Here is a 26,868-nt window from a genome sequence, read left to right as displayed (position 1 = left end):
TTGTTTTTATTTTACAATTTCAAAGTGCATTCGCACAGTTTGTGCTGTTTCAAAGAGCTATTGAAACAAAGCATTTATTTTGCATCTCTTGAACTTTGCAAGCATCTGTCTCCAGATGTAACTTTAAATGTCATTGTTGCTATGTAGATTAAGACAGGAGCCATTTTGCACCCAGCAGCATATCTGCAGTCAGCATTTTTCCTTGAGATGTGTATCTGGATCTTTGGATCCTTTCCCCTTTTACTGATGAGGAAAAATGTTGAACTGCCACTCTCTGAGTGAATTTCTTGGTGTTGTGGATTCATTTGAATCAAGCAAGCAGCATCGAGGTGTGGCTCTGAGAACATATCCTATTTACACCAGCCATAGTTTAGCAAGCCCTCAGAATTAAAAAAAAATGTTACCTCAAGAAGAACAAAAAAACAAATGACTTCCTGACTCGGGCAAGAGTATTATCAACTTTAAACTTACTTTTCCATTTATGCCTGCATTGTTCCTTATTTTCTTGGTTGAACGTGTGGAACAAACTGTTAGTTGATGCAGTATTGATTTTTGTCATTTAATAAAAATTTGGCAAAGTACATGGATGGGAGGTGTATGGGGGAGGGGTGATGGTCTGGGTGTAGGTCAATGGCAAATATTTTGGCAAAAAACTAGATAGGCTAAAGGGCCCATTTCTGTGCTGTACTCTTCTATGATGTTAAACTAAAGTCCAGGGTTACGAAGAGGGGAATCGATGTATTCTCCTCAGTGGCCTGGTAAATATTTGTCTCTCTTATCAGTAACACTGCAGACCAAGTTATCCAACCATAGGTTGCACTGTTTTTTTTGTGAGGTATTGTTGTGTGCACTTGGCTCTTTCAATCAAATAATGGACTGGAGGGGTTAGTATTATTGTCTATCCCTGTTATTAGGGTGCCACAGTGAGCTACCACTTGAACTACTGGATGATGGAGGATGCAGGATAAACCACGAGGCAAGAAAATTGTTTCCACTGGCAGGTGAGATTTGAAATGGATGGCATAGCCCCAAGATTCGGGGGTAAAGAAGTTGTCCGCAGATGCTGGGGAACTAGAACAATACACCAAAGTGCTGGAGGAACTTAGCAGATCAGGCAACAACCATGGAAAGCAAGAGACTGCCTATACATTGCTCTTCCATGGATCCTACACATGACCTGCTAAGTTCTTCCAGCACTTTTGTGCACTGTTTAAGATTCGGGAGAGTAGATTTAGGACAGAGACGAAGAGGAACTGCTTTATCCCAGAGAGAAATGAATCCATGGAATTCGCTGCTCGAAGAAGCAATGGAGTTGCCTCCTTAAATGTATTTAAGGCACCATTGGGTGGATTTTTGCATTGTAGCGAGATAACAGTTCTGGGGAAAAGACGTGGAGTCCACAGACAGATCAACTGTGATCTCGTTGAATGGCAACGCAGACCCAATGGGCCAGATGGCCACTCCTATCTTATTTCAGAAGTTCCTTTTCAGTTCTTCCTGTGAAGAACTACAGGAACTATTGGAGAATGCGTTTCAGCAGTTAGACCTAGTCAAGCCCTTGTACCGAGGAAGCCATTGCAAAGTTTCACAATAGCCTTTAAGCATGCACTGTTGATTCAGCATGAACCAAGTGTCATGAAGGGTACAGCTAGTTAAGATGTTTCAGCAAATGATCACAAGGAAATGCAACACCACTGAATTTTTTAGACATGCATCGCTGTAACAGGCCCTTCCAGCTAATGAGCCAATGGCCCTCCACACCGCCCCAAATACAATTAACCAACAATCCCTGTATGCTTTTGAAGCATGGGAGGAAACAGTCTTTGAGAGAATGTTAAAACTCCTTACAGACAGTGCTGAATTTGAATACTGGTGGCTGGTGCTAACTGCTACGCTAACACTGCCTCCTCCATAACAGTGCAAATCCCATTTTTAAATGCCCAAGATCCCTATGCTCCTGCATTTCTGACCTCTTGAAACATTGCTAGTTTCACTTCCCTTGGACCTCTACCTCACTCAGGAATTTGGGTGGAATTGGCTCATGGGCTGGAAGGGCCTGTTAACTGCTGCATCTTCAAATTAAATTAAAATTAAAGAGATGTGTGCTTCACAGGCTGAGCCAGTGGTTAATTGTCCATCCCTAATTGCCCTTGAGAAGGTGGTGGGGAGCTGCCTTCTTGAACTGCAGCAGTCCTGAAGTTGTGGGTGTGCCCACGGTGCTAGAATTATCAGTGATGGTAAAGGAACCACAATATAATTCCAAGTCATGTGGTGTGTGGCTTATAGAGTAGTTCAGCTAGATGTGTTCCCTTGATTTTCCTGATAGAGGTGGTAGGTCTGGAAGGTGCTGTCTCCAGAGTCTTATCAGTAGACGAGTGAGTGACTGGGTGTAGATGGGGTCCCTACTAAGAGGGCTGCTCTGTCCTGAATGATATCAAACTTCTTGAGTGCTGTTGAAGCTGCACTCATCCAGGTGAGTGGAGAGTATCCCATCACACTCCTGGCTTGAGCCTTGTAGATGGTGGTCAGGCTTTGGGGAGTTGGGAAGCGAGTTCTTTGCCACAGGATTTCTTGCCTGTGACTGCTCCACTTCAGTTTCCAGTTAATGCTAGTTCCTTGCAAGTTGATTCAAAAGATGAGGCAAAGAAGTCTCTGGGATTTCCCTGAAATCCACACCAGTTTCTCCAGATTGCTCTGGTCCTCCCCCCACTTTCAAAAGAATATTTTTGTCTTGGCTGTGAACATCTTATTTCTCCCTGTTGATCCTGGTTTCCACTCGTTTGTTCTCTGGACTGTTGAACTTGGGCTGTGCATGTGAGAACATTGCAAAGAAACCCACCCAAATAATAACGACTGGAATAGTGTGCTTAACAAGCATTCAGGGCTCCACCCAGCAATGTCAAGTCAAATCAAACTTTCAGTCAGTGAGTAACGATGTTCTTTTTTAAATTAAAATTTACTTTGCACAATGCACTTTGGTGCTTCTCTGTAAATAGAGATGCAGAAGATTGCAGGTGGTGTAATCTGGAGCAAGAAACAAACTGCCTGAAGAACTCAGCGGGTCAGGGAGTACCCTACTTGCTGAGTTCAAGTTCAGGCCTGAAATGTCAGCAATATATCTTTGTCTCCTATAGATGCTGAATAGACCAGCTGAGTTGCTCCAGCATTTCGGTGTGTCTACTAGTAGGGTCTGTGGAGGGAAGGAGAATTGTTGATTATTTTGGGTCAAGCCACACACACTGACCTGAAATGTTCATGATTCTTCCTCCCCACCCTGGCCACAGATGCGACTCTTCCTTCTGAGTTTGTTTTTTATTATGTTAATTCCTTCCTTCTAAACTTGAACTGTTGAAATTAAGGGGCTGTCCCAATGGTATGATGTCCTCCATCATGAGTCAGTTGTTTTGGTGTAGTAGGAATTTCTAAAAAATACAGTTTAATTTTCTTAATCACGTTCAACTTAAGTCTTCAACTGGGGACAACAAAGGGCGTGTGCATTGAAATGAGTTTTTTCTGTGTTTATCTGAAGCTGTTTCATGACACAGCTGGTGAAGCAGAAAGCTAAATGTGGCAGATGCGGTAGAAAGGCAACCCTTGCATGTCCATGACTCTCTTCCCTGGTAGGCACTGAGTTGTTACATTGCCAAGAGATTTGGAGTATGGGAATGAGAAGAATAAAAACAGAAAATTGCTGGAAATACTCAGCAGGTCTGGGGAAAGAGAAACATCACTAACATTCGGTTCTGATCAAAGGTCTTCAGCCCTGTTTCTCTTCCCACAGATGTGATCTAACCTGCTGAGTACTTCTATTTTTGTTTGATTTTCAACATCTGAGGTGGGGTTTTCCTCCCAGGATGTGGCCTGAATTGGAGGACGTCAGTTATGGATGAGTTTGAATAAGCTGGGTTTGTTTTTCCTCGAGTGAAGTATGTCGAGGGGAGCGAGCTGATAAAAGTATGCAAGATTGAGAGGCATAGATGGGAGAAAGGGTCAAAATCTTTCTCCCCATGATGGGGGTATCGAAAAGAAAGAGGGCAAAGTTTTTAGGAGCGAGGGGGAGATTCAAAGACGATCTTAAGATTTCTTTACACCGAGTTGGAACTGGCTGGCAGAGGAGGTGGTGGAATCATATACAGTTGGTACAGTTAAGAGTCCTACACCATGGAACAACAGCCCTTCAGTTAGGTCAAAGACCCATTTCTACATCAACAATTCGAGTTGCATGTACACTGACCATCAAACATCCTTTTACACTGTTAATCCCTTTTTATTCTCCCCACATTGTCATTAATTTCCCCCATATAATACTTCTCACCTACATACTAGGGACCAATTAAAGGGCCTATCTGCACAAGAGGAAAATAAGAGAATGTAGAGGAAATTAGGAGAAAGGGCAAAATGCACACAGTTGGGAACTGCTACCAGGATTGAATTTGGGTCTCTGTTGCTGTGAAACAATGACTCTGCTCACTGTCCCACTGTCTTGGAAAAGTAATTGGAAAACCAGTTTCTGCAAGATTTACCATTGATATTTATTATTGGAAGAAGGCTAATTGGTATTTTGGATTTTTCACTTTATGCAGGAGTAATCCAATACTATTTCCCCTGAATTCGCCTTTTCCCAATTATGCTGCATCTTCTTCTGCTTCACAGAATTGTCCTGTTAATTTTCCAATTAAAAAAATACAATAATCTCCGCAGCAACTGCTCCCAGTATCTGACATCTCCACTAAACTTTCCTCTACTCGCCTTAATCTGGTCTTTTTGGTTTTCCCAGGAAAAAAGGTGCAAGCGGTCTACCTTATCCAAGCCCCTCGTGATCTTGTGTACCTCTATTTTCATCCTTCGTTGCTCCAAAGCTGCAGCTGTTGGTTGATAAATTATTAGTTACCTAAACTGGACCGGCCTCATTACTCAATGAAGAGATTGTGTTTGGAAAATGGTTTGATGCTCCATGGGTTAAAAGGAGGTTGTAAAGGACACTCTAACCTGAAAATTCTATCTTTCTCATCCATCTAAACTATGCACCGCGTTGTGCAAAAACTCCTTCAGTGTTGCATTCCATGCTCCTATTAATTGCAGTTAGTTTTGTGTTCTTCAAGGATGGATTGTGTACAGTGAAATCTCTGATATCCAGAATTAAAGCAACTGGCAAAAAAAAGGGCGATGAAATAAGTAAATAGATTGAAGTCAATAAGAATAAATAAAAATGCCAATAAGTGTTTAAATAAAGGTTTAAAATTGTAAAAGTAAATGTTCTCCAAAGCAACGCACTACCCCTTGGTGAAGATGGAAGCAAACATTCAGACAGCGGAGTGCCCCAGTCATGCCCCGTCTGCAGGAGCTGTTTGAATAAAGTTTCAATAAAGTTGTGTTTGAATATAATGGCAGCGCCTGGGATGAAGAGCCAGTCGATGCCACTTTACTGGGGCGACTCTCCCAAAGTGTCTCCCTATCCCTGCCTAGCAAGAGTCTTTATCTTTATTATTATTAATTAGCAAGTCTTTATCTGTAAACTCGGGGGTGGGGGGGGGGGGTAATTATGATGGCAACACTGTTATAGTGCCAGCGACTGGGGTTTAAAGTTAAATTTTGTATGAAATGGGAATTGCTTGATTAAAGTGAATTTCACATAATTAAGGGCTACAATACTGATTTTTTTTTCAAATTACTTTGCATTTTGCACTGTCTTTTAAATTGTTTCTTTTTAACACAGGTGTATTAGTTAGGCATAGTAAGATTGTGTATCAGGCAACGGGAAAATTCCCATATCTGGCATCTGCAATCCCTGCAAGATGCCGAATACTGGGGATTTTACTGTTTTTGTAGCCCTAAGCATGGTTTAGTCTTGGACAGTGGTTTTCAACCTTTTTTTTCCCACTCACATCCTACTTTAAGTAATACCTATGGTATAGGTGCTCTGTGATTAGTAAGGAATTGCTTAAGGTGGGATGTGAGTGGGAAGGGAAGGTTGAGAATCACTGCTCTAGACCCAATTGTCACTGAAATATTTCGCTTGAGAAAAATTGTCATTAGCCCATTTCCTTTGGAGTTATGAAACCGTGCACATAACGAGTCAATGAGGTACGATTAAAACAGTGATTCTCAACCTTCCCGTCCCAATCACATCCCACCTTAAGCAATCCCTTACTAATCACTGAGCACCGATGGCATAAGGATTACTTAAAGTGGGATGTGACTGGAAAGGAAAAGGTAGAGAACCACTGGTCCATGAGCATTATCAATATCTTTCAATGGCGTATATAAATTTTTTTGTTCATTCCTTTTTCCATATGGTTAACGTGGTTGTTGAATGATTTCTAAATGCTTTTTGAATATTTCCAAATGTCAGAGACAAATGGAAACATTGGGTGTTCTGACAGCCAGCTACACTATATGTGTTTTGGTGTGGTTTCACCACCTGGCAATTTTGATTGCCACTTTGGTGCTCCCTTTCCCCCCCCCATCCCATGTGATCAGAAAGATTTGTGGAAGGTCAAGTTGTGCTACGTGGTCAGCTGCTGTGGCAAAGCCTCTTTGTGTTGTTTAAAAAAGAAATGTAGTAGTGTGAATTGGATCCTACATTCCATGGAGTGAACTGTATCAGGAGAAAGGGGCCAGCAGTCAATAAATTGTGACCATGTAGTTTGAATGTCCCCTTAGTGCACACAGTCTCTTTTTATTTGTACTGGGATCACTGTGAATATTTGTTATCTATTTTTCTAAATTAATTCAATTAGTTTACTATTAAAATTTTTCTTTACAAATACCTGTTTGGCTGCAGTAAGCGAGAATGTCAATTTTATGCACATTGTACAATAACCTCATTACAACCGCATGGAATCTGGCCCTTCAACCCAACAGGTTTTCTAAGTACCCACTTGCATTAATTCTCTTCACATTCCCATCAGCTTCCTCTGGACCTGCACCCCAGAGGATATTTGCAGTGTCCAATGAACCTACCCAAGCTGTACTTCTGGGAGAAAAAGAGAGCTCCCAGAGGAAAGCCATACAATCAGAAGGAAAACATAGAAGCCCTAGGTCAGGTCTGACCCTGGGGTTGTGAGGCAGTTGTTCTACCAGCGGTTTCATGCAACCCAAGTTCTCCTGCCTCTACTCTGAATTGTTTCAGCTGGTTGGAGTTTAATTTTAAATCACACAACCCAAGTTCTCCTGCCTCTACTCTGAATTGTTTCAACTGGTTGGAGTTTAATTTTAAATCACACTTGGTTTCAGCCAGTTAGTTCAGAAACAAATCATTTTCTAGTTATCACCAATAATTAATGCTTATCCTCCTCCATTACACCCACATTTTTATTCCACTTTCATTTGTAATAACTGACAAAAATATTTACTTTACATCTCTGTTCTATATTCTCCTCTCTTTTTCTCTAATTGATAGAACTGGCTATCAACTATTGTAACCTGTTAATATCAAAGCAGAATTTGATTAATGCCTCTTAAAATAAAAAAAAGTAGCAAAACAAAGTGTAAAAGGTCTGCACATGTTATGCGCAGCAAAGGGAAAGATTAATTGCTCTGAAATCAGGAACACACAGGAGAGAAAACTCCCACAGCCTTCCTCAGTGCTGTACAGTTCAGTGGACCAAATATCCTGCAATGCTGCATTCTCCAATATTCAATGTGAATAACATTTTTTTGATTATGTGTGACAGAGCACCAGCAATAAAGGGATCAAAACAATAAATCACATCAATGAATATTATTTAATTTAAAGTAAAAACAAGAGTAAAACTTGAAAATCTGCAAACTAAAAACACTGCTGGAGAATCTCAGCAGGTCAAACAGCAAAGGTAAGGATATGTCACCAAAGTTTCTGGTTTGAGCCCTTCATCAAATTATGAGCAGAATGTAGGCACCTGAATAAAATGGTGGGGTAATTCGAAGTGGTGGTTTCCAAAGAGGCATTGACCAACATATTCAAATATGATATCTATGTATTGGATGAACTGCTTCCAGGGCATAGGGAAGGTCATTCAGCCAACTGTGCCTGAGAAAGGGTCATCCATCTAGCACATTTAACTGTGTTGGTCCCTGCCAGCATTTATATTCCATTCTTGTTATTTCTTGTCCAACCCCCAAATATCCTTCTATTTATCTAGGTTTCCTTCAAGCACATATGGTACCTCTCTACTATCCCCTTCAAGCTTCTCAATTCCAGGTATGTCTTCCTCGGTTTACATCCTTCGATTCTCAGTTTGTTTTTGAATGCTCAGATCATTGGGACAATTAGTGGACCCAGAAAAGGTGTCCTTGGGTTATGATGATGCTCCATAAAAATAATAAAATCGATATTAGCAACTACAGAACTAGTTACTTGATTTCCATGTCGAGTGATAACATTGATTATCGGGAATAAAGAATGAGCAAGCAGCATGTCACAGAGGGGAAAGTTCCTGGAGGGAGACGAGAACTGCAGATGCTGGAATCTTTAGCGAACAGTAAGAAGCTGGAGGGACTCATTGGGTCAGGCAGCATCTGTGGAGAGAATCCTGACCCGAAACTTTCATTGACCATTTCTGTCCATTGGCTGCTGCCTGGTCCGCTAGGTCCCTCCAGCTTCTCGTTCACTCAAGAGAAAGATCCTGCCTGATTAACCTCTGCAAATTCTTGGATTATGACTTTCCAACTAGAGACCTGCCACCTTTGCTGCAGCTACGTGTCAAATGACCACTAGTTAGGATGAGTTCTGTGAAGATTCAGGACAGATGTTGGGAATTAGAACACAGCAAATACACGAGAGAACAATGATCAGAATAGTGTTCTGCTCCATATTCCCATCTGAGATTATTTCTGTGTCTGATTTGCATCAATATAATATATGTTGCGTAAATAGGTTTAATGTGCGGATTAAGTATGAGTAGCAGGAGCAAGGAGATCAATCCAAAATTAGCAAAAAAAATGTAAACTTGGCGTACAGTAGATGTCACTTTTTACATTGTGTTGAATAAAGGGTACATGTGCAGAATTGGGGTTAAGTATGCATTCTATTCTGAAGAGATGTGGGCAAACCAAATTTTCCATCAGCGGCACTTGGTGCCCTTGCACCATTTTTAACTATGTGCTGAGGTTCTATCTGTCCCAGATGTCGTAAAGGATGGGCCTGGCTCCGTTGCCACACAGTGCTCCAGTCACCTTTGCCACACCACCTATCCTTCATGGAAAAGATTTTCCAGACAGACACTATTGACCACAAGATCATCAGGCAATGGTCAGCACGGAATGTCCTGCAGACACTGAGAGACCAGGCCTAGAAGGACACAGTGGGGTGGTTCCCTGAACAGACCATCCAGGTCATCTGGTGGTTGCTTCGTTGCCAATGCTCACAAACAAGAACCAGGACTTTGCCAGGCTGATGGTGAGAGGAGTCCTTCCAAGTCAGATCCTTCTTGTGCAATGGAAACATCATCCACAATGCACGTTGGCCATGAGATGACGGCAGTGGAGTGCAGACAGTCGGTCACCACTGTGCAGAATGCAGAGTCACAGTTCATCCCCGCAGCAGCATGACAGAGGACTCCCTGATTTGCAGGCTGTTCGCAGGGACATACAGAGTCAGACATCCAGAAATGTTTGACAATCAACTCGGTGAAAGATGCACTTTGGACTGCCTGAAACCTGCTGGTCTTTCAGCGCACAGAGATATCGGTGGAGGAATCCTGCTGACTGGCACATTCCAGGCTGTAAGAGTGTGTGCTCAGGGATGCACTTGAGTCTTGGTGGAGCCAAAGTGAGGGCGCTGTGGGGAAAGAACACCAACTAGAATCCTCCCATTGCTGGTCATCGAGTGGCTGAGACCAAGGGGAAGCCCCTCAAATGGCAGAAGAGGGAGTAACAATAAAGTGCCACAGTAATGGTCTAAATAGAAATGAATGTAACAATGTACAAGAGTAAAAACATAATGTTGGAAAAACTCATCAGGTCAAACAGTGAACTTTATGTAGCAAAGATAAAAAAAAATACATAACCAATGTTTCAGGCTTGAGCCCTTTATCAAGGTATTAACAAAATATAGGCAGGCACCTGACCAAAATAGCGGTAGCGGGGCTTGGGGGGTGTGGGTGGAGGAACACGGGCCTGCAGGCAGGTAGTAGGTAGATAAAGGAGGGAGGGCACACCAGCAAACCAGGGGAGGAGGAATGGCTCTGTGAAATGAGAGGAAAGAGGGTGGAGAGCTGGCGGAAAGAAAACAAAGGGATGTGGGAGAACGGGGAGTGGTCTAGCGTAAACTGGAGAAGTCGATGTTAATGCAATCCGGTTGGAGAGTGCCCATCTGGAAAATTAGGTGTTGCCTCTCCAATTTACAGGTGGTCTTGGTTTGATAGAACAAGGCCATGGACAGATATGCAAGTAGGGCGCAGAATTGAAATAGCTGGCCACCGGGATATCCCTGTCACTGATGTATACAGAACGAGGTGCACAGCTAAGCGATCTCCCAACCTGTGTCCAGTCTCTCTGATGTTGAGAAGGCCAAACCCGGAGTGCAGGATATAGTCAATGACTCCCTTAGATACATAGAACGATATAGCACAGTACAGGCCCTTCAACCTTAGATGTTGTGCTGACCATATATTCCTTCCTTTTTAAAACAAAGTACTTAAACCCTCCCTATCTGATAACCTTCTATTTTTCTTTCATCCATGAATATATCTAAGAGTCTCTTAAATGCCCCCTAGAGACTCCACCATCATCACCAGAAAGGCATTCTAGGCACCTACAACTCTGTGTAATTTTAAAAAAAAATCCTTCTTGTTCACACCTGACAAATTCAGCCCCATCTATCCCTCTTGCAGTGAATAGGTTTCAGTCAATATTAGGGAAGTTGAATTCACTAATAACTACAACCCTGCATTTTCCGCACCATTCCAAAATCTGCCTGCCTATCTGCTCCTCTGTGACCTGAAGGCTATTTGGGATTAACAAGTGAAGCAAGGACTGTTTGGGGCCCCGAATGGTGGTGAGGTAGGAGGTGGGGCACAACTGTGGCCAAGGGGGCGATTAATGGGAAGGAATGAGTGGTCGAGGGAGTTGTGGAGGGAGCGGTCCCTAATGTGCAATATGAATATGAAGCGAAGGATGGGAAGAGACTTTAAGCGGTTGTCTGTAAATAATTTATTATGAGTAATATTTGTTTTTGGTTTTTTTTTAAAATTCCCCTTCCTAAATACCACTTTGCCCAAACCAACATATGTGTGGGTACCACAAGCTGATGTATAAACTTAGAAAGACAAAATACTTTGGCAGCAATTTTTGCTTAATGTTTAATGTTGATGATTATTAATTGATATATTTGAATTCCATTTAAAAGTGTCTACAGTAATTGTACTACTGAGTGTAGAAGACTTCTGATTCCTGTCTTAAGTAATGTTCAAAACTAAGAATTTCTCTAGGGATGTTTTGACTGTTGTTTGAACTGGAGAAGAAATACCAAACAATTTTCTGTGGGATGGTGATGCTTCTAGTTTTCCTTGCTTGTGCAGACTAACAAAGCCATGGGAAGAAGAGCATCCTCCAATTACGATACCCATGACTGCTCTGTTTACTGTTGTGGGTTGTTGATAATGGAAAAAATCAATTTCTAGTTCAGGGGGGGTGGGGGGGAAGTTCAGTGACCTTTTCAAGTTGCAGTTGTTTTCGTTTTCAAACTGATGAACAGCAGCCAAACTTATTTTTGACAGAATTTGAATAAAGTTGAATGTCATCAAACCAAGTTTTCTGTAATCTGGGGTCAATCTGTTTTGATAAATGAGACCCAAATGCTGAACCTCACATAGGGAACAACGTCAACAATAACTCATAAAAATGCTAATAAAAGTGTTATTTAGAAATTTCATGTCCCTGAAATAGGTTAGGATATTACCTGAAGAGTTGGGGAATGAGGAAGATTTTATAGAGGTGCACAAAATTATGAGGTGTATAGATCGGGTAAATTAAAGCAGCCATTTTCCACTGCGATTAAGTGAGATGAGAACTAGAGGACATGAGCTAAGGGTGAAAGGTGAAATGTTTAAAGGGAACATTACAGAGAATTCTTCCCGCAGAGAGTGTGGAACAAGCGGCGAGCTTAATTGGTGAATATGGGCTCAATTTTGATACTTAACATTTGATGGATACATGGATGGAAGACTATGGTCCAGGTGCAGTACATTGGAACAAGGCAGAATAAGTTTGTACAGACTACATGGGCTGAAGAGTCTGATTCTGTGCTGCAGTGTTTACTGGTTCTATGGATTTTTTTTTTGCCAAGAGGCAAATCTTGAAGAGGACCAAGTTAAGATTGGAGAGGTTTGGGCCTTGTAACAGCGTATATAATTCATAAAGCGCTTTGTTTTAATTCAGATATGCCCAGAGGCATCATCTGACTGGGTACAGTACATAGAAAAAAGGGCTAATGAGGCAAGATGACTAAATACATCAGCAAAGTTTTTTGGATGATCTCAAAGATGGAGGGTTTCAAGGAATTGGTTGCATTTAATAAGACTGTCATTTTGAGAATGAAGATATAAGAATGGGATAAAATGAACTTTGACATTTTATGAATTGTGGTAGTATTTCAGAAAGTCAATTGAATTCAATGAAGTTGGCAGTTTGAGAATAGAGATCAGAATTGGATAAAATGGACCTTGAAGTTTTAGAGGGTATATGGGATGGAACAGGTTAATATAAGAACTTTAACTACATGGAGGTATGTTTTAAGTAAGGTGTCTGCATGTGTTGATGGGTTGGATTCATCCTGAAACATTGGTTATAATTTATTGCCTTCCTTAGGCACTGTGGGACTTGATGAGTTTTTAAAAATTTAGACATCTAGTACAGCAACAGGCTCTTCTGGCCTTCAGGGCCATGCTTCCAAAATACCCCAATTAAGCTACAACCCCTGTTAAGTTTGAAGGGTGAGAGGAAGTCCAACACTTTTGTGTGTATTTATGACAATCACAGCGTGTGCTGACTTTCTTGTTTCATTCCAGTTGTTGGGTTGAGATGTGTTCAGATGTCAGTGGCCATGTTTGCCTGAACTAAGGCCATGTTTGCCTGAACTAAGGCCATGTTTGCCTGAACTAAGGCCATGGGAGAGATAGATTTGGGAGATAGATTTGGGTCTAGCCCAATGAGTACCAGGCCACTTTTGATTTACCAGCCATTTAAAATATTTAATTCATTTCTGATAGAAGACAGGAAATAAAATGTTGACTGACAAGCTGGGATATGGCTTTACAATTGCCAATTTAAAAGTTGGTGGTGCTCTTTTATTAATGGAGGATTTTGGAACAGTCTTCAAACTAGCTTTTCCTGTTTAGACAAATGTAAAATGGCCTGGGGAAGAAACAGAAGAGGGATGGGCAGTTCTCTTTAGCAGTTCTCTTTGTCAAGAGTGTTATATAATCAGGATAATGTGAACTATTTTGTAACTGCGTAAGAATACACTCTTCTCACTGTAGTAACTGTAGTGGACCACTGTGGGCGTATGTATATGTATTTGAGTGAGTGTGAACAGTTTCCTGAGATGGTAGAAGACTTTAATAAGTAAAGTCTGTTCTGTTATTTGAAACTTGCATCTCTAAGTTATTTAAGAAGTTTCCCGAATAACACAGAGACATAACAAAGAGCATTAAAATTAACATTAGTTGGGCATCCATTTACTTGTAATTTGTGGAATCTCTGTGTACAATTGGAAACGATGGCTGCACTACATCAGTTGGGATGAGAATGGTAGTGCGCAGATCTGAGTTTGTCCATCCATTCTGCCCAAGGAGGTCATTCTCAATACCTTGAAGAAGGGCTCAGACCCAAAACATTGCTTATGTATCTTTACCTTCTATGGACACTGCAAGACTTGCTGAGTTCCTCCAGCATTTTTTGTTTTTACTAAAATCACAGCGTATGCAGACTTTCATGTTTCACTCCACAGGTAATTCTTCAGACTAATCTAAACTGCCTAATGAAACAGCATTCAGAGTTTTACCTACAATTCCTATACCCAAGTTAGAACTTGAAAATTATCGATAATATTTTTGGTTCAGTCCTGATTTATTTTCTTTTTGTTTTTATTTGTTTGGCAAAATCAGATAATATTGATTATTTTTGAAGAATACTAGTCAAGATTTGAGTCACCTGTGAGTCACCTGTGAGACTTTTGCAGAATCGTACAGATAACAACAAGTGACTTGTGCATAGCACTAAGTAAAGAAATTGATCATTTGTTCCTAAGAGCTTTTTGAAAGTAAATTCTGTTTTATCAGTTGGGAGAAAAATATGTTTTTTCTACCATGCAAGATGTTTGAAGTTTTCTTTTTGGTTTTCTTGTTTGTTCTATTCAGAACTTCTTTTGCTTGCAATTTTGAAGATGATATTAACAAAGGTTGTGTGAAAGAAAGAGGTCTCCTTTGTTCTCTGGAGGTTGGGGAGGGGGGTAGAGGGTGCATTTTATTGCAGATTATTTATAATTCTCAAGGACAAGAAGCAATTGGGCGCAGAGAAATTATTTTCATCTTGCATCTTGATTTAGTGGTGCGGTTTAAACTTAGTCACATTAGGGCATGGTCAGTTGTCATCAAGAAAAATTTGAAACTGAGTGAATTAGATTGATGAATGGAACTGCACAAAATTCAGTGAATGTGATTGAATGTTATTAAAACTTGCATTTCCTGCATTATAATGCTGGCAGTATTTCATTCGCTATAAAGCGCTTTGGAGGGTCATATACTATAAAGCAGGGGTGGCTAAACTTGCTTAACATAAGAGCCGCATACCATAAACTTCAGATATTTGAGAGCAGTAGCAATCATCCGATTGCAAGCCACACCCACTAACACTATCGTTAGCCCCTTTCAGTTAGCCATAATACCCGAATGTAAAGCAGCCTAAAATACCCGAATGTGGCTGTCGGGAGGACACCTGAAAGCAGTGTACTTACTCGACCCACCTCGGGAAGATATATCTCCGCTTCCGAGCGCTGCCCCAGGCACCTGAAAGCAGCAGCCTGAAAGCAGCTAGCCGCTTTCAGGTGCCTAGCAGGGGGTGAGCTGATTACAATCAGCCGATGACGCGGGACATCAGGGCTGGGGCAGCCAGCGCGGGAGGTTTCCCACCCCTGGTACAGTTTTGTTGGGGAAAGTATTTTCCAAGATCATTTCCAATGATCTTGCAAATCATCCATTTGTAAAATGCTGATACACTGCAGATAGTGAAGAAGCACTGTTTCAAAAGGAGCAATTTTGCAAAAGATTTATTTCTAATCAAGTCTACACACCAAACATTCCCCCTAGGCATTGAAAGCAGCAAGGCAGGCTAGAAGCTTTAGGTGCCTAGCAGCAGGCGGGCTGTTGACAGCTGATGACCCGCTGGCAGCCACCTTCTCGCTGCGGACACCTACCCTCCCCGCTAACGACAGCTATCCTCCCTGCAGCCGCACATTGCATGTCAAAGAGCCGCATGTGGCTTGTGAGCCACTGTTTGGCCACCCCTGCTATAAAGCATGGAACTGGGCCCTTTGGCCAAATTTATCCATGCTGACTCATTTGACCATCTGAGCTAATCCCACTTGTCCCATATCCCTTGATTCTTTTCTACTCCTGCACCTGTTAAAATGGGTTTTAGGATGGCGGTTAAGACCACAGTATTACAGTGCTGGCAACCAGATCAAATCCACTGCTGTCTATAAGGAGTTTACACATTCTTCCTGTGACTTGCATGGGTTTTCTATGCCTGATTTGACCACCAGAACAAGGAAGAACCACTGCGTTCCCACATCCCATGTCTTCTACTGTCAGTATCCAAGGATGACATGTGGCTTGCCTTCAGGAGAAAAACATTCAGTTTGGCTGAGTACCCGTGCTGACCAACTTGGATATCTTAAACATCTCAATTTGGCAGGGCGTGGTACCCACCTGGTTCAAACAAGCCTCAATCTATACCCAGTGCCTCAGAAAAGAGTGGAAACTTGCCTAAGTAGCTACTACTCACATCCACCCTATTTTGAGGGGCTGCTGTTGAACCATATCAGCTTCTATCTCAGCAGCAACATGGATCTGTTCCAATTTGCCCTCTGCAGCAGCAGGTCTACAGCAGATGCCATCTCACTGCCTCTACACAAAGCTCTGAAACACCTCAACAGCTAAGACAAATTACTTTTATAGACTGAAGTTTGGCATTCGACAACATCATCCCTTCAAAACTGATCATCAGTCTTCAGGACCTGGGCTTCAATACCCCACTGTGTAATTGGATCCTGGATTTGCTCACATCCAGACCACAGTGAGAATTAGTGAGAACATCTCCCCAATCTCCATCAGTATTGGAGCACCACAGGGTTGCATTCTTAGCCCCCCTGCTGTAGTTGCTTTACGCCTATGACTGTGTGGCCCAGTACGACTACAACAGTATGTATATTTTTTAAAAATTGCAGGCAATACCACAGTAGTGGGCTGTATTTTTTTTAAAAAGTGATAAGTCAGTAGATAGGACGCAGATTGAAAACTTTGCTGAATGGTGTACTAACAACCTCACACTCAATGTCACCAAAACCAAGGAGCTGATTGTGACCAAAGTTCTATGATTTAGTTATCATTGGGGGATCAGAGTTGGAGAAGGTAAGCAAATTTAAAATCCTGGAAATCTCGGAGGACCTTTCCTGGAACCTACACTCTAATGTCATCTTGAAGAAAGCATGTCGGCACCTCTATTTTCTCAATAGTTTCTCTGTGGAGATTTAGTATGACATTAATAAATTTGGCAAGCTTCTACAGATGGATAGTGGGAAGGGTGCTGACCAGCTGCATGGGGGCACCAATACCCCCGAGCAGAAAGCCCTCCAAAAGATAATAGGCACAGGCCATTATTTATCATGCAAAACCCTCCCCACTATTGAGAAAATGTACATGGAATGCTGCCGTCAGAAAGCAGCAGCAAACATCAAGGATCTATATCACCCAGCACACGCTCTGTTCTTGCTGCTACCATGAGGAAAGAGGTGTAGGTGCCACAAGACTCTCACCACCAGGTTCAGGAACAGCCGCTACCCCTCCACCATCTGACTCCTCAACAACAAACTCAGACTCACTTAAGGACTCTTGCTCGTTATTTATTGTTGAATATATTTTTTCTGTATTGCACAATTGGTTTGTTTCCATTTCTCTCTATGCGTATCTTTTCTTGAGTACAGTTTTTATGCATTGCCTGTAAGTAGAAGTTGTGCCTGGGCCACAGGTAAAATAATCTGAGTTGTATGTAATGTTGTGTATGTACTTTAATAATAAATCTAAACTTTGAATTTTTTCTCCAGGTGCTCCAGTTTCCTCCACCTTTCAAAAGGTACAGGGTTGGTCAGATAATTGGGTGGCACTGATTTCAATAGCCAGAATCCGCATTTACTATGTTGTAAATAAATTTAAAGACATAATTACGCCAAACCTCTACCACTTCTTCTAGCAGCTTGTTTCATAAACCCACCTCACTCTGTGTGGGGGGCACGGGGAAGTTGCCTCTCACGTCTATTTTAAATCTTTCCTCCCACCCCACTCACCCCCCCCCCCAAGCTTTTTTTTGCGCCCTTTCCATTTTAATGACATCTTTTCTCAACCAGAACTGCAGATGATGGTATTCCAAGTGTGGCTCTTCTAATGCTCTTCAGCCCACATCTGTGCTGAACAGGATGCCCAACTCAAACTGAAACTCTGCAGCTTGTACATCATCCATATCTGTCCATTCCCTTCATGTTCTTCTGGAAGCCTCATTGACAAGGCACAATGGTCCCTGGCTTAGCTTGTCCCTTGCACTACTTGCCTTTTGCAACTCAACTTGGTGATCTGATCCCACAGTTGTTTCCTGACCAGTTGTGACTGAACCTCACAGTCTAGGATCTCAGCTCGCCTCTTGAACATTTTGATAGAGATGTCCAAACAATGCTAAAATATATTGAAAATTTTTTAAAAATTGGAATACCTGAGAGTACTAAAAAAAATCATGTGAAGCATTTAAGGTGAAGTAAAATTAAGCACAGCAGTATTTATCATTTTACTCAGTTTTAATTTATTTTGTCCCTGCTGCACCATTCTATTTTATGACCTATTCCAATGAAGCACAATGAAAATAGTTCTCTGTGGAACCAATGGCTGGAGGTGGGTATGATGTGACGCAAGGTATGCCTAAACTCCATACTTACAGAGGGGAATATATAACCTAATTTTCTAGTCCCTACTCCTGTGTATGGATTCAGAATTCAAGATTCCAGCCAGACAAAAATCCTTCCTCTGGATGCCCAGAGCTGTTATCACAGCACTACCTCTGAGACAAGAAAAAAAAGAGGAGGAAATCCCTTGAGTGACACCACATATATATGGATCTCTCCAGCTCCTCTGCTGCTCCCGCCTCCTGCCTCTCCATAACCTCTCTAACCTCACATACTTCCATCCATTCCAGGGGTGAACCCAAGCTTAACACCAGGACCCTTACTGGCAAAAATCGAGTTAGTGAATTCTCCATGATGAAGCAGACATATGTTTGAATAACATGTGAAACTAAGATGTGTGGCAGAATATTTTTAAAAGTGCCACATCTTACTGAAGATGTAATGAAAACAGTTAACAGTATTTGAAGGTTATCTGAGCACACGTGAGTACTGTGGAATCATAGCAGGCTGTCAGATTGACCTTCAGCTTCAATAGGGCACCCCTTGTACTTGCTGTTGGAAGGATAGTCAGATCCTTCTAGTTCATCTTTTGTTTATACCTTTCCCACCCAGATCTGCCATCTTATCTACTTTTCAGATGACCTACTGTGTGTCTTCACATCAACATTTCTTGCAGAACAATTCAAACTCTAACAACAGCAAATTTTTAAGATAATGTTGGAAGTGTGAGCTTGGCTTAGTTGGAGGGCCTTTGGGCTTCAGTAGATGGTTGTGGGTTAAAGACTATTCGGAAGACTTGGCTTGCCCTATTATTTATTCAGTTTCAGGATTGGGAAATCGTGATCAAGCTTGGCACTTATTGCTGCAACTTACAAACGTGCTGGAGAAACTCAGCAGGTCACATAGCATCCATAGGAAGTGCCTTGACAAAGGCCAGAATTGTTGGTTACCCCTTACTTTCTATGAATGCAGTATGAGCTGCTGAGTTTCTCCAGCAAATTTATGTCTTAAACTCAACCCCAACATCTGCAAACATTCGTGTTAAAGCCATTATTGCTTTTCCCTCGCTGACCAATTTAAACCTAGTGACAAATATATCTTCTAGTCAAGATGGTGTACAACTTGAAGGGGACTCTAAGTTATGGTGATTCATGGCTGGGGTGGTTTGCAGTGGTAGCTGTGGAAGGTTTAAAAGGTGGTGTTGGAGAGTTGACAAGGAAATGGCCTGCATTTTGTGGATGACTTATACTGTAGCTGCTGGTGTATAGAATTAATCCTTAGAATAATTAAAGGAGGGTCAAACAGCTGTTTTGTCATGGATCGCAAAGTGCTTCTAATGTTTTGATTTGCATATCCTGATCTAGGTACGTGGTGAATATTCCGACGAGCTGCTCCATGGTGGAAGTGGTGGAATGTTGGAACCTGACTCCCAGGATACCCAGTGTCTGACCCAGGCATGGCATTTGTATAGCTGGATCAAGTGTGATTCTAATCAGTAGTGGCCCACTCCCCAGAATGATGGTGATTAGGGATTCAGAGGTGGGTGTCAGGTATGGGCAGTTACTTCCTTGTACCAAAGGCTGGCACATCTGTGATGCAAGTGATACATTGAAGAAGGGCTCCGACCTATTACATCAATCCCTGTTGGCTTGCAGTGAAGAGAGAATGGAGCAAAATATCTGTACCTTGAAGAAGGTCTCCATCCCAAAATGTTGGTTTTATATATTTTTATCGTTATCCATAGCATCAGTCTTACAAGGATGGTTGCAGCGTCAGGAGGACAAAGATTTCGGAATATCAGGGTGGCAGTGAAGGACCTGAGAAAGGTCCCCCATTTTCCCAGGACCACTATGTCTAGAAGATCTTGATGGAATGCCTCAAATTTGAGGCGAAGGGCATTGACTACCTCCAGGATGTTGCAGATAACCGTTAGTTCAATATGCCTTTCAAAACTCCGACTTGATTGCAGAGGATGCTTCAGGACTTCCAGGAGAAGGGGAACGTGGCTCCACTCTCACACTTCAAGGCTCAACCACTCTTCAGAGTTCCATCAGAGAAGAAAGGAGTGAGAACAGTGTAGAAGCTGGTCATGCGCACCTTGTCGAGGGGGCAGGGATCTGCATGGACTTCAAAGACACGTTTGGAATCTGGACCAGCCAAGTAAAGGTGAAGCTATGAGAAGACAACAAAAGGGCCATCATTGACACCACCCCCCCCCCCCCCCCCCACCTTGATGCTCACCTTTGGAGGGAACTGTGGGTGCTTGATCTATGCTGGACAGCTCAAGGTGTGCAGGAACTGCAACAAACCTGGATATGTGGCCTCTGCAAGCAGGCAGGCCACCAAATCAAGGAATTTGCAGAGAGCAAGTACTGCAATTTGTCTGTGGAAACCGGCCACCTCCATAGAGCCTGCCCAAATTGTGTAGCCACCTATGCACAGACAATAAGAGTGCAAAGAGCCAACATCCCCACCCCCAGCGAGGCCAGCATCACCTCAACTGTGAAAATGAGCCCAACAGAGACTGACTGGGGGGGGGAGCGAGGAGACCCCAAGTATATCCACTCTCAAACCTCAGCCACGAGGCCAGAGGCCCCTCCTGTGGAGTTGATGGAGGAGGAGGGTATGGAAGAAAAATGGCAGATGTGGAAGAAAAGAAAGAAACCACAAAAAAGCTCCAGGGAAGAAACTGATGACCAACACCACAAGCATGGGAAGAAAAGGGTCAAGGTATAAACAGAAGCTAGCAATTTCTCATCGTCCAAGAATGAAGCCAGTACAAATGCCAGTGAAGGCAGAAGAAGCGCCAAGATGGAGGGGAAAGAAAGGAGGATAACTGTAAGCTCGACGGTGGGATGTACAATACCCAGTGACCCATGCTACAAGAGACTGGGAGCAGTGCAGAGGCAATCACATCCCCAGCTTGGGGAGATGGAGATTATAAACCAGCTGGAAGACAGGGTTAGGAGCACAGATGGATCTCCCCCCACTCCAGCAACATCACCAGCTTTGTTTGAGGAGACCCCACTTCCAGGGGAAAATTGCCCCCTGTTCCTCAGCCTGAAATCAGTGCTGCAGTTCACCAAAGTGGTGGGTACAAGGGCTCAGACTGATTGATTCTGGGCTGTAAGGACTCCTATAAGCAACTGTGTGTGCAGTGTCAAACACACTTTCTTTTTTTCTTTGGCTTGGCTTCGCGGACGAAGATTTATGGAGGGGGTAAAAAGTCCACGTCAGCTGCAGGCTCGTTTGTGGCTGACAAGTCCGATGCGGGACAGGCAGACACGATTGCAGCGGTTGCAAGGGAAAATTTGTTGGTTGGGGTTGGGTGTTGGGTTTTTCCTCCTTTGCCTTTTGTCAGTGAGGTGGGCTCTGCGGTCTTCTTCAAAGGAGGTTGCTGCCCGCCAAACTGTGAGGCGCCAAGATGCACGGTTTGAGGCGTTATCAGCCCACTGGCGGTGGTCAATGTGGCAGGCACCAAGAGATTTCTTTAGGCAGTCCTTGTACCTTTTCTTTGGTGCACCTCTGTCACGGTGGCCAGTGGAGAGCTCGCCATATAACACGATCTTGGGAAGGCGATGGTCCTCCATTCTGGAGACGTGACCCATCCAGCGCAGCTGGATCTTCAGCAGCGTGGACTCGATGCTGTCGACCTCTGCCATCTCGAGTACTTCGACGTTAGGGGTGTAAGCGCTCCAATGGATGTTGAGGATGGAGCGGAGACAACGCTGGTGGAAGCGTTCTAGGAGCCGTAGGTGGTGCCGGTAGAGGACCCATGATTCGGAGCCGAACAGGAGTGTGGGTATGACAACGGCTCTGTATACGCTTATCTTTGTGAGGTTTTTCAGTTGGTTGTTTTTCCAGACTCTTTTGTGTAGTCTTCCAAAGGCGCTATTTGCCTTGGCGAGTCTGTTGTCTATCTCATTGTCGATCCTTGCATCTGATGAAATGGTGCAGCCGAGATAGGTAAACTGGTTGACCGTTTTGAGTTTTGTGTGCCCGACAAACACACTATGTGATGTGAAAATGCCTTGCAATACTTGTCAAAGTCATTGCAGATGTGACTTTCGTACAGGACTGTGGGTTGCTGCACCTCAGGAGCTATTGGAAGTTGTTGATATGGTTATGGGTGGGATGGGGAATGGTTGTCGCACATCTGGACTGGATAGCTTGCTGCAGGGCAACTTTGTAATCGCCGAGGTTAATGAGGTGGTTTGAGAACACCTCATGGTGTACCTAATGCACAGCAACACCCCGCTCCAGCTGATCAATGCGTATGCCTTGCCTGTGCAGAGTGAGAGGCTGGCTGTCTTCCAGCAGCTCCCACCATTGCTGTATCATCCAGACCAATTGTTCTCGTCAGTCATTTCAACCACATCGTCGATGTGGCGGGACAATCTGACAGTACTGGCACTACCTTTACTGGAGACTGTAAAGGATACAAAGCTGAATGATGGTTTCAGCAGGTGGAGTACAGCTGCAGCCCACCTGGACGAGATTGGACCACTCTAACTGTGTCACGCACAGAGCCACACTGCATTCTCTCTGACCTCTGCTTTTTTTGTGCCTCCTGTCACCAGGCAGACCGGAATGGAGAAGCTGATTGCTGACCTCCACAAAATAGATGAACAAAAGGAGTATGCTGGTTGGAGAACCGTAAAATCCTTCTTTGACTCCCCAGTGAACTGGTGGGAAGCGACTGAGGAGAACATTGAGATTCTTTATCCTCAAAGGTGTTCGAAAAGCAAGATAGAAGCAGAGGGAACTGAGCCAACTCCCAAATGATCTGCAGCAACTCCTCTTCCAGGAATCGAGAGGGCTGGATATGAGGGAGGATCTCAGAGAGGTGAAGAACTGACAAGTTATGCTGTTCACCTCGGAGTCCACCAAGATTATCTTCCGAACCAGAGTCCACTCAGTGGAACTGGATGTGATGTGCTCGTGCTTCTTCCAAAAGGTTCATAGAAACATGGAAGGTAGGAGCAGGAGTAGGTCAGTCGACCCTTCGAGCCTGCTCCGCTATTCAACGAGATCATGGCTGATCTTAAAGTTCAGTACCCCGTCACCGCCTTCTCTCCCTAACCTTCATGGAGGGAGCTCTGTGATCCACAGCCTTAAGGAAGAGGGTGGCTCTGCTACATGGCGATGAGATCCTAGTGTAATCCAAACTGGCCATTGGTGAGCAAGCACATTTGATTGGGCTGTCATTAATTGTAATTCGACTGGCAGGGAATAATTGTTTATTTATCTATCCCTTTATATTTATTATCTCCTTTACAGTGTCATGGCATGTTGTCGTCATGTTGTTTATGCTCTGGTTGGTGTATCTCGTGTAGTGTGGCTGCATCGTGTAGGTGCATCTGCATGTGTGTTTGTATATTTGTCAACAAACTCTCATCCTTGTGGGTGAAAATAAGCTGGAATAGATTTATCTTGCATCCATTGAACAGGACATAATCAGGTAACCTTCATATAGGATTGGAATTTTAAATTCTGAGATAGAGTAGAGTGACAGGCCCTTCCAGACCGAATACATCCATGTGATCAATCAAAATATTAATCCTGGATGTCTTTGGAAGGTGGGAGGAAACGAGGGCACCCAGAGGAAAGCCACACAGACATAGGGAAATGTGCAAACTTCTTACGCTGCCAGATGCCAACCCAGGTTGGTGACACTGTGATAATTGGGGAAAGTTGTTCAGCTCGACACACAGCTGGTTGTAGGACACAGGGGATGATCAGTCCCATGCATCCAATCTCCAGTGGATTTGGCTGCAGACTGGCTCCTACGATGGTGGCGATCTCCGGAGGAAGCCACATTGAACACTCACTGAGCACCTGGCTGAAGGTGGTGAGGAATGTTTCAGCCTTGCCTCTCCCACTGACATGTCAGCTTCCCCCTCCATTGAGGTGAGGATATCCTTGGAGTCACCCCTTTCAATTGTCTTCATTGTTCATGTCCAGATGTGGTAAGAATGCTGAACTTCAATCCATTGCATGTGAAATTGCTTAGCTCTGTCAATTACGTTTCAGTGCATTGTCCCCTTGCTCCACATCCTCCTCTGAATGAGTCAAACAGAGACTGCAAGGAAAAGAATAAAGATTTCCTGTTCATTTATCGATGCAGCATACATCAGGATACATCCGATCACATACATTAGGATGCTCTTTATCGACTACAGTTTGGCATTCAACACCATCATCCCCTCAAAACTGATCAGCCAACTCCGACCTGGCCTCAACATCTCACTGTGTAATTGGATCCTGGATTTCCTCATTTCCAGATGACTATCAGTGAGGATCGGTAAGAACATCTCCTCCACAATCTGGAGTACCACGGGGCTGCAGTTCGTTATGACATTAACACCATCTACAAGTTCGCTGACGATACCACGGTAGTGGGTTATATAAAAGGGGGCGATGAATCAGCATGCAGAATGGAGATTGAAAACTTGGCTGAATGGTGCACCAACAACCTCATACTCAATGTCACCAAATCCAAGGAGCTGATTGTTGACTTCAGAAGGGGAAAGCCAGAGGTGTATGATCCAGTGATCATTGGGGGAATCAGAGTTGGAGAGGGTGAGCAAATTGAAATTCCTGGCAGTTACTATCTCGGAGGACTTTTCCTCGACCCAACACATGAAGATCGTCGTGAAACAAAGCACATTGGTGGCTCTTCTTCCTCAGGAGTTAGCAGAGGTTTGGTATGACATCAAAAACCTTGGCAGACTTCTGCAAGTGTGTGGAGGGAAGTGTGCTGACCGGCTGATTCTTTATCTTGGCCTGATACTACGGGGGCACCAATACCTCTGAGTGGAAAGCCCTGCAAAAGTTAGTGGACACAGCCCAGGACATTACAGGCAAAACTCTATGCACCATCGAGAAAATCTACTTGGAACGCTGCTGTTGGAGAGCAGCAGCAATCATCAAGGATCCACGCCTCTCCGGGCAGAATCTGTTCTTGCTGCTGCCATCAGGAAAGGGGTATGGGTGACACAAGGCTCATACCTCGAGGTTCAGGAACAGTTGCTACTCCTCCACCATCAAACCTAAACAACAAACACAATCAAAGATTAAGGACTCTTACATGGCACATTATTTATTATTGAATATTTATTTTCTATATTGCACAGTTTGCACTTTTTCTTTGTTTACAGTTCTCTCCTCTGTGCTATGCATTTTTTCTTGAGTAGTTTTTTCACTCTACTAATAAATAGAAATTCTGCCTGGCCTGCAAGGTAAGAAAATCTCAGGGTTGTATGCAATGTCGTGTATGTACTCTGACAATAAATTTGAACTTTGCCTACTCACTTGTGGCTGTAGTGAGACTCTGTGTAAAAATAAATAGATCAGTGAAATAAAAAAATATATAAAAATTTGGCCACTGCATTTGGCTATGCAGGTGATATTGTAATAAAAGTAGTTCATAATCCAAGCTTTTAATATACTTGGAAGACATTGAAAGGTGCTTTATGTAGATTGGCACACCAGCATGATGTCAATGGAATTCTGATTTCAATTCAAACTTTTGGACCATTTGCTCTATGAGGTGGTAAGACCTGTGTTCAAATTCAACCAATATTACCTGAAAACATTACCTGACCAATTTCATTGAAGCTGGCAGTGTACTTTCTAGGTGTCATTATTATTGACTCAGCTCATGAAAATGTATTCCATGGTTGCGAAGCACTTGAGAATTGTCTATATAAGCAGCACCAGATGAATTAAAAGCTTTTCCTGAATGGATGCATTATCTCCACATGTATATCTGCAGAGATAATGGGGCTAAATTCTACAGTGAGGAGAGACAGTCTTTCCTGCTCCAAGTTTTCATGATCATCTTTCGGCTTTTCATAGTAAAAAGCGAGAGGTCAATAATGTGTAATTGTGACATATGTTCCTTTGTAATAATGGTGTTTACATTTGATTGTCTTTGGAAATTTGCAGTTGAGCAACATCAGCCTGGGGTAACTTATTAATTCTTCATGCAGATCCTTAAAAGGAATTTTCAAATCTCTTCATCAAAGGTGATCAGAAGCAGCTTGGATTTATTGAGAAATCTATTCCAGGGTGAAATATACGAAAACACTTGGAAGTTTCCCTTTCCAGAAAAACGAATCCTATGCATAACAATAAATGGTCCTTCGAATTAGCACCAAATTGATCAGTAATGTTTTGTTTGTGAATGACAGAATTGAATTTTTGCAGAAATTTGAGACCTGACGAATGGACAAAATTACCTCATTGTGTCCAAAGTAGACATTGGAAGTTCTGAAAAGCCTAAATTTTAATGAAAAGGAGAAAGATTCTTTCCTGTAAAGTTCCCTTGCCCTGAATTTGCAGATGCTGGTGTCGAGTGCAGTGCCGGAAATATGCTGCAGGTCACGCAGTATCCATGGGGAGTAAAGGGCCTGGGCCCTTTGTCAGGTATGACTGAAACAGGTGGGGCTAGGAGATGCAATGTGTAGCACATAATAAATAGGAAAATAAATCCTGTGGCTCCTTGCTGTGCAATTGTCCAGCAACAAGCTTTCTTCTCTCGATGGTTGTGAGCAAGATGTAGTGTTTCAAGTGTACTCCACCATCCCCTGCACGGATGTTGCTTGGCCTGTGGAATTCCAGCAGATTGATTTTTGTTTTGCATTAAATGGTTTTGTTGATTTTCAGAACTCATTCTTGGGAATTAAATTTTATTTTGATCATTAAAAAATCATTCC

General features: G+C 42.9%; 1 protein-coding gene and 2 long non-coding RNA genes across 19 annotated transcripts in view; 2 read left to right on the top strand and 1 right to left on the bottom strand.

Annotated features, from left to right (window-relative positions):
- The window catches only part of LOC138761066 (hypermethylated in cancer 2 protein-like), a 101,810-nt gene that overhangs the window by 33,027 nt on the left and 41,915 nt on the right, over positions 1-26,868 (top strand). For 7 of the 17 annotated variants that reach the window (XM_069932633.1, XM_069932636.1, XM_069932637.1 and 4 more), the window contains exon 2: positions 8,124-8,182. The exons of 3 other annotated variants lie outside the window; for them this stretch is intronic. The gene's annotated coding sequence lies outside the window, so the exon portion shown is untranslated. Of the gene's footprint in view, positions 1-935; positions 1,002-8,123; positions 8,183-17,302; positions 17,332-22,728; positions 23,327-26,868 lie in introns of those variants that run through there. 7 more of the 17 variants (XM_069932644.1, XM_069932635.1, XM_069932643.1 and 4 more) reach the window with 4 other exon arrangements.
- LOC138761069 (uncharacterized) overlaps positions 1-26,868 on the top strand; it is a 74,073-nt gene that overhangs the window by 5,290 nt on the left and 41,915 nt on the right. The gene's annotated exons all lie outside the window — the stretch shown is intronic.
- Positions 23,440-25,977, bottom strand: LOC138759942 (uncharacterized). The gene is made up of 3 exons (XR_011355260.1): positions 25,737-25,977; positions 25,160-25,200; positions 23,440-24,230 (listed from the first exon to the last, which is right to left on the bottom strand). It is a non-coding gene; the product is annotated as an uncharacterized lncRNA (long non-coding RNA).

Source organism: Narcine bancroftii, chromosome 4, assembly GCF_036971445.1.
Source record: "Narcine bancroftii isolate sNarBan1 chromosome 4, sNarBan1.hap1, whole genome shotgun sequence".
Lineage (NCBI taxonomy): Eukaryota > Metazoa > Chordata > Chondrichthyes > Torpediniformes > Narcinidae > Narcine > Narcine bancroftii.
This window is presented reverse-complemented; position numbering and strand designations above follow the sequence as displayed.